This window comes from Larus michahellis, chromosome 3 (assembly GCF_964199755.1).
Source record: "Larus michahellis chromosome 3, bLarMic1.1, whole genome shotgun sequence".
Taxonomy (NCBI): domain Eukaryota; kingdom Metazoa; phylum Chordata; class Aves; order Charadriiformes; family Laridae; genus Larus; species Larus michahellis.
Window position 1 is genome coordinate 65,611,138 of NC_133898.1, and position 15,847 is coordinate 65,626,984.

The window sequence follows — 15,847 nt, forward strand, 5'->3', positions numbered from 1 at the left end:
CCATCTGCAAGAAGACTTCTCTTAGCAGATTGAAGCATTTTTTCAAGGAAAAAAACCCCAAATGTACAGTTGAACTGATAAAAAGAAAGTTTTAGTCTAAATAGATTAAAACAGGATAGTTTTAATAAAATCTTCTCATTATTGCAGGCTTACTTCCTCTTAACTCTGGTTACATCATGTGCCTTGGTATGATCTCCGGAGCTGTGCAATGGCCATGCTTTCTCCAGGTTGCCTTGCTGAAACACAGACATTGTGCAGTCTCCCCAAAGCTGTTGTGTGTGTGTGAAATCAACCCCTAGGAAACACCAGATTTTGTATAGCACATAACCTGAGCGGGTGCGTGGTCTCAGGAATGGATTTTAGTGTGGAGAGTGTCTGCCTGGCTCCTGTAGTTGCGCTTGTTGCGGTCCTGCTACCCCGTGGCCTGTCCCATGTGAACGTGCTGCTGCTTTGGGAGAGCAGATCACAAGGCACGATGGTTTCGTTGTTTATGGGGATAAGAAGAAAACTTTTGTACAGTCATAGACAAGATCAGCCATGGGGGTAATCTTACCATCACTCTACCGAGGTGAGTTCAACACTGTAGTGCTGTTGCCGTGGTTCATTTTTCTGTGGATGCACCAATACAACACACTTCTGTGTCTTACAGAACTTGTTTCACCATCCAAAAATATGTCTGCTGTCTTTCTTTACCTCAGATGACTCTGGCTTTGAACCTGCCCAAACTTTGGGAATGTTTGTAGCGAGACTTTCCTTTGTGAATGGAATTTGTTTTTCTAAGTGCGGCATGAAAGATTTGGTTTATCTGCATGGAGCATGCTTGCTTGAGCAGTTGCTTTCCACAGTGCAGCGTTTGTAGATTAAAATCCTTTCTGCTGTGGTTCTGCCAGTTCAATTCCTTCTGCAGCCAGTCAGTTTTGCTGGCATACTGCAGTAAGGTGCCTGGTTGCATTAGTGAGAAAGGAAATTTTTCATTTCTGCTGATGTATCATTCTTGTGGATTCGAAATGACAATTTTTTGTAACCATTTCTTAAAGCTATTCTGAAAACTAGAATAACACTCCCTGCTTCAATGTATATGTATATTTTATTTCACCTGTGAAACTGCTTTTAATTCATGCATTTAAATGCACTCGGAATTAGAACACTTTGCATCGAAACTAGAAATGACAGTGCCATATGCGTGGAATATACCTTGTAGTTTATGGTGGCATGTCTTACTGTCTATGATGTGTGATCACACAAGCTCGACAGTACACAGCTGACTTGACGGTACTTACTGTAATTCTCTACCTAAGGAAATACGGTCTAGTGACTAGCTGGCTCGGTGGGGACTTACTACCCGTAGGCTCAATTCCTGGTTCTGCTACACAGTTCGTGAGTTTGGGGTGAGAGTCACAACACCTTAACACTGATTTTCATGTGAATTATATTCATAAATACGAGTTAGGCACAAAAATACTGTTGCTGTGCAGAATTCTCTTTATGTTTGTTTCACTTCCTGATCTTAACGGGCTGTTGGCAGATGCTGTATTCTGCTGTTGATCCATAGGGAGCCAGTAAGAGTTTTATGATAAAACTGACTGCAGGATTTGAACCTTCATTTTTCGGTTTGTGTGTCTGTGTTTAAGTGACCATTCTCAACGATGAATAGTTGCACTCTTGCTCACAGTTATCGCAGAAGTCAGGCTACACGCTGCTTTGGAGTCCAGTTCTGACTCCTTTACTTAAGGGTGAAAATAGCCCGATTAAGGTGCAGTCAGCAGCTAAGGCGTTAGAAAAGGGCAGCATGCGTAGACCTGGATCCAGATGTTAAATGCCGTGTTTAGAAAACAAAAGGGTAAATTTTCTTCCCAAACAAATTGGTAAAATTCAAGGTGGAAGTTTGTAATGTAAGACATTGCATTGCAATGAACGTTAGTGAGTAGCAGCTTTGCGGAGTGGAGGGAAAAGATACTTCTGCTGCTGGGCGGGTGCACGTGGGCAATGCAGAACCTGCCGGTTTTACTCTGGATTTTTGCAACTTAGTGAAATTTGCATGTTGAAGTACCTGGGAATTCAAAGGGTAACTGGCCTGAGCAAAGTCTTGCTTAAGATAGCTGTTGGGAACACTACAAAATGTTTTGGGGTCTATAGGACACATCAGCACTTCCTAAACCAGCGGAGTGCCCTCAGGGATGCTCCCAGCCTCGCCTGCCCTAAACCTTTGGGAGGCGTGAATCAGCTTGACAGCCCGAAAGCCACCCCGATTTATGCCAGGTGATACCCATCCCTCTGTGTCTGAAGAGAGCATAGCTGCTCTGGTTTCCCACATGATCCAGGACATTGCGACTGAGCTCTGCAAATGTCTGTGGGGGAATCGGAGGTGGTGGTGGAAGTGCTCAGGAGAACCGTGGGTTGGACTGGTTTTGCACTCTACATGTAACCTTTACCCCGTCCACTTGGTAGCAACCCACACATCTCAATAATGAATGTTTCTGAGAAAATATTAATCATCATTGCTACATGCACAGAGCTCGTAGTCTTTTGGATGCGTACTCCGGTGGCTGCGAGCGGGCCGTGCCAGGGGACCATGGTGCCTGGCTGCTCCTGGCTAACCGCGTTGCGGTGGTCAGGCTTGGACCTCACCAGCAAGAGAAGGCAGACCACCAGGGTTCCACCCTCTGCCCCCAGCCCCGTTTGCCTCTTTAAGACTTAAACATGAAAAAAATAAGTAATTAAAATTCTGCACTCAATACTGCTTGTCGTCTTTTCTTCTGTGTTGCCAGTGACACTTCTGGTGTACTTGGGAGGGAGGATGTCCTGCCTGTTTGCAGTCCTTTCTGCTTGTCTTGCCCTCTGCCCGGCAACATTTGTTGCCTGGATGCCTCCTACATGCAGCTTACTCTCATCTCGGCCAGTTTGGTGGGCGCACTGCTTAGCAAATGAAGAAAATGCTACAGCAGGGGCAAAACGTAACATACAGACCCAATGAAAAAAGAAGCCCCTCAATACCTGCCAGGTGTATCTGGTGCTTGCTTAGCAAAACCCCTAAGTGAAACTTGAATTTCGGGCAGATTCCTAAGTTGTAGTGAAATCACTGGGTCCTACACATGCTCCTGAAGTTAAGTATATGCTTATATACTTTGTGAATAGAAATGGCTTATTGAGCTGGAGCCAGCGTGGGGAATTTTGGGACTCCTGCTGTTCTGCTTACAGTACTTTGCGGGAGAGTTTAAGGCTGTAGAATGACACCAACTGGATCCGCAGAACAATCTGCTCCTGTTCCCGTGAACTCCAAATTATTTTCCTTCTCACATGCTAAGTTGTACCAAGAGCTGCATTTAAAAACCCATCTGTTGTCCATATTATATCAATAGGAAGAATTTTAGACTTCTAAAATATTCTGGTTACGTGCTCCATCCTGCTGTCATCTGTCTTTCAACTACAAGACATTTCTTGTAGTTGCACTTACTTCTTAGCCGCTCAAATCTTTTCCCTCCCACCAACAGATGAAACTCTGAGTTGCCTAAGCTGCAAAAGTGGAAGCCGGATGCTACAAACCAGTAGTGGAAAGAAACAACATTCAAAAGAAGATGTTTGTGATAGTATAAAATAAATGAATTGATATAATACTGTTTTCTTACCAAGTGTGGGAATAAGTAATAACTTACTTTAAAAGTTGTTTCTTCATATTTTTCATTTTACAGATAGTATATTTGAAGTATCATCAATGTCTATATCTGTTTTAATATAATTTGTGACACAAATATGTGATGTGTAACAAAATACTGCAATTTTTCTTTTTTTAAAAAAATTTTTTTACAGCAAAATAAGATTATAATTCCAGTGATGCTGATTATAATTCACCTGCTGCTCATCCCACTTTTCTGTCTTGCAGCGGCGGTAGCGCAAACATATTTTTAGCAGACACACTGCTTTTCCAACGGGCAGCAATGAAGTTCATCTGTCTTGTTTATTTTAGTTTTGTTACATTTTGGTAAATCATCCAACTGTGACAGAACTAGAGAGAAAATATCCTATCGTTTCAGGTTTGCAAGGTTTTCTTTGCAACTGAAATGAGTACTCCGGTGTGCATGCACATGTGTGTGTGTATTTACGTCTGTTACAGCTTTGAGGCTTTTCTCCCACTGTTTTCAAAGCAGTAGCTTCTCATGGAGGGCTTCAGGATTTTTTACATACTGCACCGTGTCTTCCCTCGAAAACTCCATGGGAGACACTCAGGCGATGGGAGCTTTGTAGCCTCTTCCCAGTGAGATACAGATTACAAACTCAAACTGTCCATCTCAGGATGGTTGGATCGCTAGGGCCATAGAACTCTGTTCATGAGAAATTCAGTGCTGACACCTGTCTCCATTACACATTAATCCCCTGTACGGATTTGTGCTCAATATTAGAGGAGCATCTGTGTTGGGAGGTCACCAGTCTTGTTTGGTTGTTCCCCAGTATGAAGAACACAAAAGCCTTCACTGCATGTGGTTAATTATCTGCTAAACAGCTCATCTTACCAGGACTTCTGTTTCCAATACCTAAAGCCTAGACTTATCCCAGTACTCTCTTCAGTGATTTAGTATTTCCAAGGATTCAGTTGAATGGTACCTCTCTTGAAACCATTACCTTGGAAATGGAAGGTCCCTGATGGGGGAGCATTTGGCAGGAGCCGTTCCTTAACAGGTTCCTGTGTGGCCCAAAAGGATCCCATCGATGTCCGTTCACAGATTTCCAGTCTTACAGAGATCTCTTTCTGGGATTAGGTAGTGGAGGTGAATCACACTGAGGAAAGTCCTGATATGGAAGGTTTCTCACAATATAGAAAGATTTCGAGGGCAAGATTTGCTAGGGATAATCTCACAGAGAGTCACTGACAGATTTTGGACTTCAGCGAGGGAATAACTAGCTCCTGAATTTAAATGCTTGGGTCGAAGAGCAACACTGATTTCCTCTGTTTGTCAGGACATTACATAAAAATAGTTGTGTTAGACAAGCAGTTTGTACGACTCCTGTTGTGATGCTGCTGGAATATGGGCGGAAGGTACTGGGATAAAGCATTCATGTATTTCCATGAATAAAAAAGACGTGGATAAAAAAGACATAAGGCAGACCCCTAAAAGGAAGATATAATTAATATAGCCATGGAGTTCTGGTTGTGTAGTATGTTGTCTAAAATATTTACCTGAAACTTTGAAAGAAGCCTAGAGGTGTCATTGACCTTTCTGCTACTGAATTTCAGTCCTGAACATTTGTGGGTAGAGAACTGTAAAGCAGTGAGCATCTTCAAAACTTTCTGGGTGATACATATTTCTACAAAATAAACTCTATGTGTTGTTTATTGATTTGTCGCCTGAATGTAAAGGCTCTAAAGTTTAGAAGTATGCACAGGTTACTGTTTTTAAACATATGATGGGTACTGGGTATAGGCTACAAAACCTGATGTCTGCAGTAGTGGATTTTTGTGGCAATAATATAAATCATAGAATCATAGAATTGCCTAGGTTGGAAGGGACTTTTCAGATCATCTAGTCCAACCATCAGCCTAACTCCGACAAAAACTATCACTAATCTAAACTATATCTCTAAGCACTATGTCTACCCATCTTTTAAATACCTCCAGGGATGGTGCCTCAACCACTTCCCTGAGACTCAGAAGAGACTATTTGGGAGTGCCCGCTGTGGAGGGACATGGAAGCCGGCAGGGGCCGTGGGGAGGGCCGGGCACTCATTCTGAAAAGCAAAGCTTGGGAAGCAAAGCTCAATTCCAGAAGCAGCTCTACTGGGGATATCGCCCAGTCGGTGCTTTTATACTTCTTGACTTACGTCACTGACGTTCATGCTTGGGTCAAAGATGGAAGAGTGGTGGGACAGAAGGTCAGTGGGGCGTCATGGTGAGGCAAGGGTGCATGTGTGTATTTGCAAACCTTCCCACTCCCCTGGTTCTCTGCTCCTTCAGTGCTGGACCCCCAGATGCACTGGAAAACACCTCCAATTTTTCAGTATGCAGCAGAAATCACGAACGCCAGATTTCTCTAAGTGCCTGTCTTTGGATGAAGTCCCTGGCTGTGTTTGGGCTGCTTTGTAAAAGGAGGCAAAGGACTGGCCCTTGGACTGATGGCCAGGTCGCATCCGTGCTGTGAAGGCAGCTCTCCTGACGGCAGGCTTGTCTTCTCGGGAGGAGGCAGATGGAGTGCTCCAAAACTACGCAGAAGGCAAGCTATCGAACAGTGTGCTGCAGTGCTCAGACTTCCTTCCTTTCTCACTTTTATTTAGCCATAGGGGTGCACCTGTAGTTGTGAACTTCAGCTTTCAGCACAGTTTTGGGTTTTACCTGTTTTATCTGCGGATTCTGCACTGTCTTATGAGCCAACATGGAAGGTTTTTCCCTTAATGCGGACTCTGACTTGTCTCTTTAAGCACAAGTGGGAATCGGAAGGAGCTTCTGGCAACGGAATAATTCTGAGATTGCCACCTCTTTGTTAAATGTCTTTAGAGAAATTATTAGGAGAAGACAGACAGACACAGGCGTGACATTACATGCAGTTTGCGTTGTAGGCTTTTTTTTACGTAGGAAACAAGGCTACAAAAGAGATCTTGGGAGGAAGGCAGAATTTATTCCTGTGAGAATACTTTCCGGATAGGAAGCTGCGTGAAAATGGTAAAATGTTGGAATTGGGTGATATAAGTGATTTTTTTATGATGATGACTATTATTTTCCCTGTGGTAACATCCAAAGGCTTCTATGAAGACGTAGGCTTCCTTGTCTTTACGTCTTCAGACACACTGAATTTACAATGTAAGTATCTGATAGATGAAGAGAGGAAAGAAATGCTATCACAGGGTTCAAAGACAGACAGATTGTGAGATGCCCTCCGTGGTCAGATATGAAATCCGTGGCAGCTGAGAGCTCAGTCTGTTTCTCAAGCCCTACGAGCTGGTAGCACTCCCAGCACCGTACATCGCTTAGCAGCACAGAGGTCGATCTTGCGATACTGCGTGAGCCCTTAGCTCCACGTTAAACCTTCAGCAAACCTTTTTCCAGTGAAGCTTTTGACATATTTAAAGTTTATTACATGTATCTTTGTGTTGCGAATCAGACCTAAATTTGTTTTATTCTGAAGTTTAAAGGTTCCATCTGATATAAAGCACATTGATTTGGGGAAAGATTTATAGAATTATGTCAGATGCTGCTATTTTAAAAAATGTTACTGCCTTGCAAAAGTGAATTTCTTGTTTCTTTGTCAAGTAACGTATTCAGAGCACTTGAAAGGAAGTTTTGGAATAAGGAGATCTCTACCCTGGGGGGGTAGTATCCTGTGCTTTCGTTAGGTCATGTCAGGCCATTGTTTTGCTTTTCTTATCATAAAGATCTTGTGTCTTTAGTCGTGCTCAGCTGCAGACTTGAGTTTCCTGGAAGAGAGTGAAATAATTAGGAATTAATACTACAAAATCATATGTTCTCTATTTGTAGCTACGTTTGTTTAGTGGAAGGCAGTTCTTATCTGTAGTTACATATAGTAATTGGTGGTTTAGATACATACCACTAATACGTAGTATCTTGTATCTGTGGTTCTCGGTATAGCTGAAAAGAAATACGATTGTTCTCTAGAAGTAGGAGAGAACATAGACTGAGAGAGTCAAGGCTAGTAATACCGGTGTCTCTTGTTCCCTGCTGGTTTTAGAACCAGAGAATCAAAGGTTTTCACCCCTAACTGCCAGCTGATGTTCTCAGTGGCTTTATCTCTGCCAGTGGATTACGCAGTGGCAGGGTATGGGAAAGGGCGGGTTTAATTTATTGCTTTAGATGGAGCTGCTGGGGGGGACGTTTAGGTACGCAGGGTGGTTTATCAGAAGAAGAAGTCATTAAAGTCGTGTGATTAATGGGGTGCCAGAGAAGGGCATGCAGTGTGTTGTGCTTGCTCTTAAAATCTGTGAACTGCTACGCGAGGTCACGCAGCCTAAACACAGTCCTGGTGAGAGGAGTCAGAGTTGGAAGAAGGGCACTCCCAGCCTAAACAGAGAGCTTATATTGCTGAGCAGTTGTCTCGTGTGATGGAGGAACACCTCCCTAGTGACTTGCTAATGGGATGGCCAAAGCCTCTTTGTCTTGCCTGGTAAGCCTGGCTTGGTTCTGGTGTGACAGAGCTGAGACATTAATGTAAGTGATGTGAGCAATAGCTTCCCTGGTCGTGATCGGGGTTGCATGCACCTGCTTTGCAAATAAGCAGGATTTCTAGCACTGACAGCGAGATGCCTTTCCCCAGAACTAAATCTATCATTAAGTAGAAGGAGGCATGAGAAGGTGAGGGTTGTTAAGTCTCATGCGCACGGGACGCTTGCTTTGAAATGTGTTATTCCATTTCCTCCACGTCTTCCTCAGGGAAATACTTAATTTGGATTTCCTATGGATTTTACCATCTATTCTTCTGTAGTCACTATCTGCCTCTAGATTATGGCCATAGTTTCTGTCTACTTTACTCTCTGTCAACCACTGCCACCCTGCTTGCAGGCTGTGCTGTGGCGCGTAGGCTGTATGCCACGTGGAGAAGGTGGCAGAAGTCTCGGTAGATGGTGGGAGCAGAGCAGGGGTGCTGTGGGTCACCCCATAAAAGACACGATAGGTGCACAGCAGATGGCAGGCCTGGCAGCCCCCCAGGTTAGCCCTGAAACCGCCTCCTGCAAAAACCTCGTTTTTCCGACTGAGGACCAACATGGTCTCATACAAACAAAAATAAATAAATTGCACCGAGGGTATTGCAGTCTTTCCAGGGGACAGCTCTGCCTGAGAGAAGCTGGAGAAAAAAACTCCTAGCGGAGGTTATACCGAGGCTCTCTTCTTCACGTAAGTAGCAACACCACAAAGAGACGAAGCTGCACAGCCGTATGAATAAATGTGCAGAATCTGAAACTCGCACTTCTGGCTCCTCTATCACATACCGTCCTTTTATAGTGCGAGATGAAATGCCCAGCACCAACTTTAAGCTGCCCTCAGCAGATGCACCATTACCTCCTGTCTCAGTGCGTGGCCGTAATCTCATCCTGAAAAATAAGATTTTACCTTCCACTTACCCTTCTGGAGACAGCTTGTCAGAGCGACATGGTACCGCAAACTTATCCTGCTTAATGTCAGCTAATTAAATTCATTTTTGAATATAGTACTAAGCCAATTTAATTCTGTCTTTCAGAGCCTGCAGAGACAGTTGTGACTCTCAGATGGGTTTCTGTCTCTGATTAGTGATCAAATCTCTTTGTGCTTTTTTAGACTGACTCTCCGTCTGTCTTTTGCTGCATGTCTCTCACCTGCACTTGTGATGTTGGGGAACGGGGTGTTTTTTCCCTGTGCTTTCGTAGCCCCGGCATCTACTGTCACATTTGACAACATGCTCTGTTTAATGACTTTTGTTCTTTGAAATGAAAGTTTCATTACTGCTGCTGGAATAGAAATTATTGTGAAATACTCTTGGTGTTAGATTTTAATTTCGGAGGGTGTTTTTTGACAGTGTTGATCTTTGGAGGGATGGGTATTTGAGTGACCTTCTAACTCCAAGCTCGTGTACCAGCCTCCAGATGAGCACCCACATCGCATCCAAGTGCAACAGCCTCCAGTAATGTTTACTGTCTGTCACTCTCAATATATTTTGTGATCCCTAGAATTCATGAAAATGAGGGGCAGAATTAAAAAAAAGTCAAAAAAAGAGAAAGGTCAAAGAAAGTCATAGTGTGGAAAAGGACAATACGCTTGATTAATAAGGTGATGTTGGTGGAGTGTATCACACCAGACATAATCCGATAGTGGTGGTTTTTTTTATTTTAAATGCCCTCTGTGCAGGCTATCAAAGAAAGTCAAAGAAAAAATATTGTTTTGGGATTTTCACGCGTTATTTTTCGTATAGTTCTGGCATGTCGCTCACTCCTTCTGTGCAGCGTCATGCCAGGGGGTGCCTCTGATCGGCTGTTTCTAAATCCCCTGATGCCGTCGGATGGCAGATGGGTGTGCATCACCGTGGAACCTCCTGCTGCAATTTACCCCCTGTTTGCAGCTGTGTTTTCTTTCTCTCATTCTCTTCCCGCTTCCCCTCCCACTTGTTGATGTGGCTTATTTGTGTTCGGACGCTACAAGCGCAAAACTGAATTGCCCTTACCAGCAACGTAATTCCCGGTTTACTGACAAACTCCTGCTCTTGTTCATTCCAGAGTATAGCTGGAGTGTGTGGGAAGACATGGTTTGAGAGGAACCTTGTACTGTCGTTGTGCGCCATGCTTGTTCTGTGCGGAGAAGAGGGCTTCAGTCTGCCTGGATGTTGGTCTGATGTGCTTTATAGGCAGTTGATTCATCCATCCATTTTTTGTGCTGCATAGTAAAGTATACAGGAGCTGTCGCGTCTGTAATGTAGCTTCTGATGCCAGAGAGAACTAAATACCAGCTTTCTCAACCTTCATGGAAATAATGGTGAAGTTCTGAAACAGAAGGGCAGATGCCAGGAAAGTAAGACTTGAAACTGTAATTTTTTTTCTTAATTCTTTAAATTTATTCAGAGGAAAGGAGAAGAACGGTTTTTCAGATCATTAATTACATTTTTTCTTTCATTTTAAAAAATGTTTTTTGAAGGGTTATTCACAGGTATATCTTTTTGAAATTAGAAGCCGTAGTTTTTTCAAAATTTGTAATAAAATACATGTATCTGGGGAGTTTTTTAGGCTTAATACTTAGACTTGATTTTAGTAAACAATTCAATGCCTATATCTAATCAATCGAAACACTTGGTTTAGATACTTTGTCCATTTTATAAGTCCTTGTTCATTTTTCAAATGAGCAAATAGTATTTCTTGAAGGTGGAGAAAGAATTGTCAAGATCTTGCTAAGTCCTAGAGCACAGCGGTGGTTTTATCGGCACTTTCTAAATACCTGTGTTTGTAAGGGCTCTTCAGCTCTGTTGGTGTGAATATGCTGTGTGCATTAATATGATGCTTATAATGTAAAAGATTGCATATTTGTTTTTTCAGTGCTGTACTTTGTTTAAGAAAGGAGTTCTTTGGTGTGAGAGGGTAACTTACCTGTAGTTTAGTACGTGTAAATACAATTTTAGGATTGTCTTAAGCCTGATAGACTCAATTTTGAGAAGCGATGGCACGCTTATGTGCAATTAAGTTGGCAGCAAAAATTACATTTCAGCTTCCATTAATTTTTCTAATTGTGCCTAATGTTTGCATTTCCTTAAAACATTGCTTGTGAAAATGAAGCTCCTAATTGATGGCACTGTCTAGCCATAGAAGATAAACAGTTTGGACAAGAACTGTGTGTGTTTTCTTACAATTCGCTCTTTCTGTAGAGACTATATCGATTTGTATGTTTAGTTCCCAATCTTTCTCCCACCAAGATTTTAAGTGCCAGGTCCCCAGCGTATTCCTGTCAACTCTAGCTATTTCCATAATTGCCAGAACCATGTACTTAAATACCTCCCATATAATTTCCATTTTCAGATTTCACAAAGGCTTCCATGCTTCTGCTTCACCTAGACAGTCTTTGCCTTTGCTTTAAAGACACTCTTCCAGGACTCGCAATTTCTATGTGTATTTTCAGGACTTTGGTGTTTCTTTCTCACCAAAGGGAAGGCACTAGGAGTCTCTGCCAGAAAGATCTTCGTGAAAGATCTTGAAAGTTGTGACATTCACAAGTTGTTCAGTCAACTCTTAGCAGCCACTCCTTAGTCCCTCCTGCTGTGCCAGAGGTGGTTTGTTTTGAGCAGTTTTGGCTTTCTCCTCCATGGTCTCCAAGATCCCCCCATCACAACTGCGAGCAGAAAGGCAATAAGCGCTGGAGATGGGGCATCTCTTGTGGCCTTGAAAATCTGGACCATGGCTTTGACCTGGCCAAAGAAGAGGATAAAGACTCAGTGAAGGAAACTGAGCGCAAGGGAATCAAACGTAGAATTACAAACTCATTTCCTATAGGACAGTAAACAGCAGGAAGTCAATGGTAGCGGATGATGGTGACCAACCTGAATTTGGTTTGAACTGATTCAGTAGAGATGAAAGACTGCATTTTGCTTGCTACCATGTGTTATGATAGATTTCTCTTCAAGATGGAGCTACTTTCTGGTCGTTCTTTTTGATTCATGTGGTGATTTAGGAACTTTTGTTTTAGAATACTTGTTTTCTGAGGGCACAGTTAACAGGCAGCAACAAAACAAAATAAAATAAAAATGTTAAGATAAATTATTCGCCAGAAAAATTCTGTTAGTTTTTTAAAAGGTAAATGAAGTGATACAAGGTAAATGATTAGGTGCAGTCATTAGGGACAGGTTGATTAAATGACTCCAAATAAATCTGCAATCAGAAAAAGAATGAGTTGCATGTCTTACTGTATTTTCCTGTTGAAGACAGCTGGCCATTTCCAGCAGCATCCTTTTGTGGCAAGGATGCTAGAAGTGATTTCTCTGGGAAGGGAGATTCTTCTTAAGCCTTCGAGGAGTTGAGAAAGAATTGCTTTTGTAGATAAAACAGAGTTACTAGGAAGCAAAATTTAAGCAGTTCAATAGAATGGAAAATCTCACACTCAGAAAAATGTCTGTTTCAGGGAAACTCCTCTACAACATCAAGCCTGGATGTGAAGAGATAGGGATGTATGTTCTTTAAAAATTCTAAGTGCAAGATGAAACTGTCCACCAAATCCAGACAATGGTTTCTTATTCTCCTGTACCTATCCGTATCTGGGAATGCAGATACCTGGTTATCTTTTGGCATTTCTGAAAACGAGAGACTGGTGAGCCCTCTGCCTGTGCCTTCTGGCAGAACTCCCCAGGCAGCTGAGTGGTTTTCACATGTTCGTGCTCTGAAGCAGGAGTTTCGGCTGTACCGTGAGTGCCCGCAGCCAGCCAGTTCGGCTCGTGTCGGGTCCGCAGCCCATCCGGTGCTGCATCCCTGCCGGAGGGCGTTTGCTTGGTCCTTCCCATGTCAGCCAATGCGCGCGCTTACTTACCGGTAGCCCCAACCTGGATTTGCACACGTCAGACCTCCGCGAGTGCTAAGTGTTGCTTGAGCTGCCAGAGGTGGCTGTGAGTGAAGGGAGGGAGCCACTGCTGGGGTTGCAGGGTGGAGGGGGGCGAGTGGTTGTGGTGGTGTCTCAGCCTCAGCCACTGGGTTGCAGTAGGAACCCCCCAGCCCCGACATGGAGCTAGAGGAGCTGCCGGGAGGGACAGGGCTCTCCCCAGTGAAGGCGAGAGCTGCTGAAATCCCGGCGATGGGGCACGGCAGAGCATCTCACCTTCCGCCGGCCAGGGCTGCCTCTGGGCACCGTTAGCAGTCACTGCTCTGCCGTCTTCCTCTCTGCTGCTGGATCGCATGCTGGGGCTCAGCAACTCACCTCCGTGCCTGGCATTTAAGTATGTATATCCTGAAATATATGTGCCCACTACTCTGTGCCGATTCTGTTTGCCAACTTGTATTTATACTGTTTCCGAGCAGGCGAACATTAGATATTACATGTTAGCATCATACCTATGGGAAGTGCACCCTTTACCAACATTTTCTTTTTTTGGTTTTGGACCGTGGAGTATGTTCTTTGTAACTTAATATTTACGTACTTTTATGCTTGTTACGGAAGACCAAATACAGAGTATAGGAGACACTGACTTGCTTAGGTGGCAGCAAATGAAGACTGGTGCTAGTGAACTGTGTGATGTTGTGGCTGGCCAGTGAAGCATAATAAAGGCAAGGGCCTCTAAGCCACTTTGGAGGTATGAAGAGTCAAAGAAGCATTAGAGTAATTTAAAACATGTAAACTGTGGCTAAAATCTAAAAACATCATTTCTTTAAAATATTTTGTTGTAAATAACAGGGACTACCTCTGACCCTAGGATGAGATGCAGCTTGTAGAGCAGGAGAAAGCTCAGCTTCTCTTTGGGGAGGCTTGATTTAAAAAGATATGACCTCAGCTTTATCTCTGATGTGACTTGCCATCGCTGTGGGTGTCTGTACATGTGTGTGTCTGGGTATATTTCTGTGTCCTGTAAGTCATATTATTCACATTTTCAAAATGAAGACAACCCAACTAATCTGCTTTTTGTATCAATAGCTTTGTTTTATAGCTTTGTCCACATCCTCACGCATCACAGGATGAGTCAATGCAATTAACAAGCAAGAGTTTCTTAATTTTTGTTTCAAATACATATTTATGGGGATACACAGTCCAAGTGAGTTTTCTTTATTTAATGCTGTAGACTTTTACGTTGCCTGAACCTACATTTGTTTCAATCAGTTGTGATTTTACCATTAGTTTTAGTAAGAAAAAACTTTTTCAGCTCTTAAATTAGAAAGTTTGTTTGTTTGCTGCCACGTGTCCTGTCATTGGAGACAAGCTCATTTTCCCTATCTGCATTGGTTGTCTACAACATATATCAAAATATTTTAAAACAGACTCAGCCATTAAGTGATTTGAAATGATCAAATGATTATAAGTAAGGTGCCTGTAGTCACCAACAGGAAAGAAATGCTTTCCTGAGACCCCTTGTTTTCAAGAGAATAATTCATGAGGGAGCTCCAACGTTGTGTCTTCTAAACCAGCAATTTTCAATGTTAAAAAAAAAAAAGAAAGAAAAAAAAAGAAAAAAAGGAAGGTAGAGCCAAACTGGCAGTGCGCTGGGGAAAAGAACTACGTGCTTGTCAAGGACCCGACAAATGGGGAATCTGAAATTCTGTATCTGTCCGGCAGACAGTTACAGCTTCTGCATTAACATTGAAAACTAGTTTTCATTGCTTTGGTAGCATGCCTGAAGTCTGGTCTGGAGCAGTGGGCCAAAACCGTTTGGCTACATCAGGACACTTTCACTTGCCATTGTGAACAGCAAAATGTTTTCTATAAGCCTGCGAAGAGCACAGACCCTGTTAATGCCGAGGAGGAGTACGTGGAAACACGCAAATGCAGAGCTTGATGTAAACCTCTGAATACAACGAACTTACTGTCTGGATTTGTTATGTTTACAGGTGGGACTCTCTTCTGATATGTGATCTACAGCGAGCTACTTTGAATCGTACGATGACAATGTTATCACTGCCACATCTCTGGGAACCAGTTATTCCTAAGTATACGGTATGTGAACGTCTGCGTCTTACATTAACTGTTGCTTGTTGGAACAACGCAGAAACAATAACGTGAAGGTGCTAAAAGTCATTGAAGTAAATGTTAAGCCACATGTACAATCAGTTACACTGAGCTGTTCCAGCAGATGTTTTATCTGATAGGCCTGGTCTGCATGCAGAACAGTGAACTGTTTTAACTTGAAAATGTATTTATTTACAGATATAACTGTATCGCTGCACTTAAAGCAGTACTATTTTTGCATTTGGGAAAGGTCTTTAAGTGCTTTTCTTTTTCATTCCATTTTCAATTTCTGGTCAATCTAAATTAATTTAATTTCACACACCAGTGGATTCCTAAAGCAGTGTAAATTAACTCCATTTTACCAAACTCAGCCAGATGATGGCAGTTATTCCCTTGATGTTTAGCTTTACATCACCCACCATCTTTGACCAAGATTTCAATAGGAATTAAATCCATATATTGAGCCTTTTTCGTCACCCTGTATAAGGAATTGGAGACTGAGACTCAAATCTCGTGAAAGGAGGCTATTTAATTTATGGCCTACAAGGCCAAAAATGTGAGGTCACTGATAGCTGGCATGTTTTTCTTTTCTACTCCTCTGGCTTGAAATTGTTAACATACACTCAGGTGCTATAAAACCATAAGCAAACTGGTTTTATGAGAGTGGTTACATCGTTGTTTCATGTTGTGAAGCAGTTCAGTAGCATGACGCTTACCCGTTAGCATGGAGCATCTTCATCTGATTTATGGCCCAGA

The 15,847-nt window shown here is 42.7% G+C and overlaps 1 protein-coding gene across 6 annotated transcripts in view; it reads left to right on the plus strand.

Annotated features, from left to right (window-relative positions):
- HIVEP2 (HIVEP zinc finger 2) overlaps positions 1-15,847 on the plus strand; it is a 144,429-nt gene that overhangs the window by 21,568 nt on the left and 107,014 nt on the right. For all 6 annotated transcript variants that reach the window (XM_074580545.1, XM_074580542.1, XM_074580543.1 and 3 more), the window contains exon 2: positions 14,974-15,079. The gene's annotated coding sequence lies outside the window, so the exon portion shown is untranslated. The remainder of the gene's footprint in view (positions 1-14,973; positions 15,080-15,847) is intronic.